This window comes from Astatotilapia calliptera, chromosome 2 (assembly GCF_964374335.1).
Source record: "Astatotilapia calliptera chromosome 2, fAstCal68.1, whole genome shotgun sequence".
Lineage (NCBI taxonomy): Eukaryota > Metazoa > Chordata > Actinopteri > Cichliformes > Cichlidae > Astatotilapia > Astatotilapia calliptera.
Window position 1 is genome coordinate 9,612,092 of NC_137423.1, and position 5,735 is coordinate 9,617,826.

A 5,735-nucleotide genomic window follows, 5' to 3' on the forward strand; every position below is an offset into this window, starting at 1 on the left:
CCTGGTTATGAGCAAGGAGCTGGAGGTGATAACTCAACAATAACCAGGCCATGCATGCATGGATGGATGCATGGATGGATCAGTTTGTAGGCTGTGTGTGGTCAGCAGCAGGCTGCTGGGTGTGGACCAAGAGGGAAAGCCCAGCATGTGAAACCCATCAGCAGAAGGCCAGAACAAAGGTGCACAGACAAACGCAGCCCAGACACTCAGGCAGGACGAGTAAAATAAATGGCAGCAAACACAGTATGATGTGGTAAAATGTGCTTTCTTTCACAAACAGATAGCACAAACAAGAATCACAAGAATCTCCTTTGTGGTTCTTGTTTTTCTTTTGAGTACATTAATAAAAAGTTGAAATAAAGTGGCAATAAAATTCATGCACTGAAGACCACACGAAACCCTAATTCACCCTACTACCTGTTGCCTTCACATTCCATTTGCATCCCTTGTCCACAGAATCAAAAATGACCCTTCTTCGCTAAAGATCGAACATAAAGCAATTGCATTTTAAATGGAAGCCCATTTTGCATTAAGAAACACTATCAGCAATCAGAAATTGTGTATATCAGAGTTCTCTGTTTTTACTGTCCTGAAAACTGCATTAATTCAGTGGATGCGGTTAGGTTCAAAACAACGTAATATAAGAGGGCAACCAATTCAATCTAAGAGGGATCCAATTTTTATCCATTCATGTACCAGCTACTGGCTTTTTGCTGTTATGTTCTCATATCGCGTGAGAGTTTATTTGCCAGGTGTCAGAAGTCTAATAATAAAGCTCCGGCACAACGTGGTCGAAGTTACCCGCATATCGGATCGCATCATGTCAGTGAAGATCGACGCCGACCCGACCGTCCTACGGATTATCTCCTGCAGGGACGTGCAGAGAGGTTTAAAGGGGCGGGTGCTCAAAGTTAAAAAGGGGCACATTGAACCATGCTGAATAACAACAACACACATTCATCAAGAATCTAATATGGGAAGGGCAGGGCTGTGTTGATCTGAGACTGTAGACATTAAAAAGTCCACAGGAGAGATGGTAGCTGATTAAACAAGTTTCATGAGATAATAACAAAATGCAAAGATTGGTGACAGCGCTTGGAACCATAAGGCAACGAAAAACTGTGACATAAACTCGGCTCTGCCTGTGAATCACTCTTTGCTTCTCTTCTTCCTTCCTTCCCATCATTTCATATATCACTCTCCACTTGCTGTCTATCTGAGAACAAGGCACAACTTGCTATTGCAATAAACTATAATCTAATTATCCACACCTAACAACTCTTGCACTTAATCTATAATAAAATGATGACAGCAAAATGTTATAGCCCTGCCTTTAGTAGCCTCATACAGCTCCTACTGTTTCCTCCTCATGTCCTTACCAGCCATGTCTGCACAATGTTATATCATGAGTAATATTTTTTTAAATCCAGCTAAATAAAACACACACATGCACACACAGTGACATTTTAGACCTTCTTCAGAATACTGTATATACTATGGGCATCCTTAAATTATTATTTATTACTAGAGCTACAATAATAAAGCAATGAGGAGGGGGAAGTAATAAATATGAAATAATGTATTTATGATGATTCCATTTGTTTCACTATCCACTCTGTGCAGGGGCAAAGCTTATTACATTTTTAAACTGTAGAGATACAATCATTTTACTGCTGTAAAATCCAACTTTTGTCTTATTTAAAATATAAATCTAATATAATCTGCTTCTTAATGTATGTTCTTTAAATTACAGCTTGTGTTTTTTAATATATTATAATTATAATAATTATTATGTGGACATGCATATTAGATCGTTTTTTAGTGAAATATAATCCCTCCAGAAAGGCAGGAAATGCCCAGAAACTTACTTTAAAACTAAATATGTTCCCTAAAACGGTGACAGAGCTACAGACCCATGACAGCCTTACACAGGTAGCCAGCAGCTATGACCAGCACTACTTGTGCAGTTAATAAAAGGACAGGTAATGTTTGTCACGCTGTTGCACACACAGCACGCTCGTTTGTTTCAGTTCGTCAGTTGCAACAAGACAGCTTACCAACGTGTATGTAATAAGCTAATACTCCTGTGTGCTACACACTACAGTGTGCGCTGTACACCTACTTACTGGGTTTGTCGCATCAGTCTGTGTCTCTGAGTTAACTTGTGTTTCTCCTACAGCTCCGGACCGCAACAAATGCGCGTGCTCTTTGTGAGCTCGTTCCCGGCTCGTAACCAGCGCGTTCTGCCGTCGAGGGCGATCATTGGTTAAATGTGATCATGTGACTGATGCAAGCCAGATCCTTTTATTTAGCAAAACTATGATTAATAGTTAAATATTATTGTTGAGGGGCACAGACAGGACTCCGCACGCACACACACATAAAATAAATAAATAAATAAATAAAAAAAATTTAAAAGTTGCCTCAACAAAAGGGCACTTTGGGCACTCATCAGGAAAGGGGCGGGTGCTCAAGCCCCTCTAGCCCCCCCCTCTGCACGTCCCTGGTCTCTATCCATCTAGTATTAAATCTTTCTGGGAAACAAGTATGTATATTATGCACACACACAAACACACATGCAGCTATTACCTATTTCTTGTTTTTATACCTAAGATGAATTATTGTTGAATGAAGACATTTTTCAAACAAATGTAAAATGTGGGCAATTGTGTTTATTGTGTAAAGGAAAAGGCAGAAGGGGGGGAAAGGATAGAAAGAATGAAAGAGAGAGATGAGAGAAAACCCCAACAATCCCCTCTGAGCAAGCAGCAGGCGACAGTGGATAGGAAAAACTCCTTTTAAAGTGAAAGACACCTAAAGGAGAAACCTATGGCAGAACCAGGCTCAGGAGGGGGCAGTCAACTGCCGGGACTGGTCGGGGGGTGAGGGTGAAAAAAGAAAAAGGAGGGAGGGGAAGGGGGGAAATGAAGATGGAATAGAGGTGGAGGAAGACGAGGTTACATCAGGTGAGAAGCAGCAGTGCCCCTCCTCCAGAACCAGTGGAAGCGTTTTTTCTTCTTTTTCAGATACTCTTCCACCAGCACTTTTTTCTCAATGATGAGGGTTTTCAGCTCATCGATTGTTTCTGCGTTTTCTTTCTCAAGTTTGTTGCATCTTTTCACCATGTCTTCTAATTGTTCTTGTTTTTCTTTAAGCTTGTCTTTCAGTTCTTTAACTGTTGCCTCCTCTATTCGCTTTGCCTTGTGCACATCTGTGTGCATGTCTTCCAGCTGCTGGTTTCTCTTCTGGATTTCTTGAAGTCTACACTGCAGGTCTTTATGTGTTTTCTGTTGTTCTTGCTTTTGCGCCTGGATTTCAGTGTTTTTGTACTTCAAGGTCTTAGAAAGTTCCTCAAGTTCGGTATTTTTTCTCAGCATCTCATTGATGCTACTCTGCATCGCTGAGCATTGTTTTTCCAGCTTTTTCTTTTCTTCTTCCAGTACAGTTGATTTGTACTTTGTTTCGTTATACAATTCTTGGAGTGCTTGATTTTTCCTCTGGAGATGAAGTTTTTCTTCTTCCTGTTGTATTTTCTGTTGGTCTTTTTCTTGAAGAAGCTCTTTATTTCCGTGCACTTTTTTATCAAGCCTGATTTGGAGCGATCTGTGTTTTTCCTCCATCTCGTCAAGCTTGGAGTCCATTTCCTTCTGTTTCATTTCCATTTGCTTCTTGTCTTGAAGCAACTGTTGACTTTTGTGCAGAGTTTTGTCATGTTTCACCTGCAGCGCTTTGTATTTTTCCTCCATGGCTTGGAGTTTGCTCTGCAGGTCTCTCTGCTCTACGGGCTCTTGTTTCTTTTCTTGGAGGTTCTCCTTATTTCTCTCCAGAGCTTCATCAAGCATTACTCGCAAGCCTTCATTTTGTTTCTCAATGTTCCTCAGCTTGCAATCCATTTCTTCCTTTTTTATTTTCTGTTGGTCTATCTTGTGAAGAAACTCTTTATTTCTCTCCAGAGCTTCATCAAGCATCACTTGCAAGCCTTCATTCTGTTTCTTGATGTGCCTCAGCTTGCAATCCATTTCTTCCTTTTTTATTTTCTGTTGGTCTTTCTCGTGCAGAAACTCTTTATTTCTCTCCAGAGCTTCATCAAGCATCACTTGCAAGCCTTCATTTTGTTTCTCGATGTTCCTCAGCTTGCAATCCATTTCTTCCTGATGTATTTTCTGTTGGTCTTTTTCTTGAAGCAGCTCTTTATTTTTGAGCAGTGTTTCCTCAAGAGTTAGTTGCAGCATTTTCAGTTTTTCCTCCAAGACTTCAAGCTGGGAGTCTGTTTCTTTCTCCAGCATTTCTTGTTGCTCTCTCTCTTGAATGAACTCTTTATTTCTGTGCACTGTTTTCTCAAGCTTGATTTGGAGCGATCTGTGTTTTTCCTCCATCTCGTCAAGCTTGGAGTCAATTTCCTTCTGTTTCATTTCCATTTGCTTCTTGTCTTGAAGCAACTGTTGACTTTTGTGCAGAGTTTTGTCATGTTTCACCTGCAGCGCTTTGTATTTTTCCTCCATGGCTTGGAGTTTGCTCTGCATGTCTCTCTGCTGTGTGGACTGTTGCTTCTCTTCTTGGTGGATTTCCTTCAGTTTTTCCAGAGCTTCGTCAAGCTTCTCTTGGAGCTCCTGATTCTTCTTGACCATGTTTTCCTGTTTTATGCTCTCTTTTTTCTCCTTTTGGAGCAGATCTTTATTTTTTTCCAGAGCTCCATCAAGCTTTTCTTGGAGCTCGTGATTCTTCTTGAGCATTTTATCCCCTTTAATGCTCTCTTTTTTCTCATTTTGGAGCAGATCTTTAATTTTTTCTAGAGCTTCATCAAGCTTTTCTTGGAGCTCGTGATTCTTCTTATCTTGGAGAGCCCATTGTTTCTCCTCAATAATACCTTCCCTTTCCTGAAGCTGGTAGGATAATTTTTCTAATTCAGCGCTCTTTCTCTCATTTTCTTCTGTCAGGATCTTAATCTTTTCTCTGTTCATGAGATTTTCCTTCTCCATTTCTTCCAATCGCTTTTCCTCTAATTCCACCTGTTCATCCCAAGGAAGAGAGCTGATGTAAGGGTCTAGGGACTCATACCATGGAATAGAGCTGGGGTCAGCTTCTTGTCTTTCTTGCTCTTTCTGAGACATGTTGGAGTCTGTATACCGTGAGTACGAAAAGTATCCAGATGTTTGAAAATGCTTTACTGGTGAACGTTTGAATGCTGCTAACATAAGTGCTGCAAATAACGGACTGAAAGTTGTACCTCCTCACCCCTATTTATGGATTCAGAAGCCTGTGACATCACAATTCCATAAGCCAATGAGGTTGTCACATGACATTCTAGAATGAGGTCATGTTTTTGTATGAATTTTTTAAATAACATCAACATTCCGTAAGCCAATGAGGTTCTTACATGACTTTTGAATGAGGATAATTATTTTGTGTTAATCGACATAGCCTGCTGCAGCTCAGAGCTCGTGAGCTCCAACGATCCTCCAACCTCAGCCTCCCGGTAGCTTGGATTACAGGCACGCGCCACCGCACCCGGCGAGAAGCAGCTACGTTAACAGGGCTTTTAACTATGTCTGAGGTGACATCATGACACTAACCTGCTGCCCATCATTAGCAAAGTTGTAATGATGGGCAGCAAAGATGAGGAATGAATGGTGCACAATTGTTATATGCAAGTTTTTAGAAAGCTCGTGGTTAACCCAAGAGTATTTTGTCACAATATCAAGAAGAGTAAAGCTTCAATGTCAAGAATAGATAGG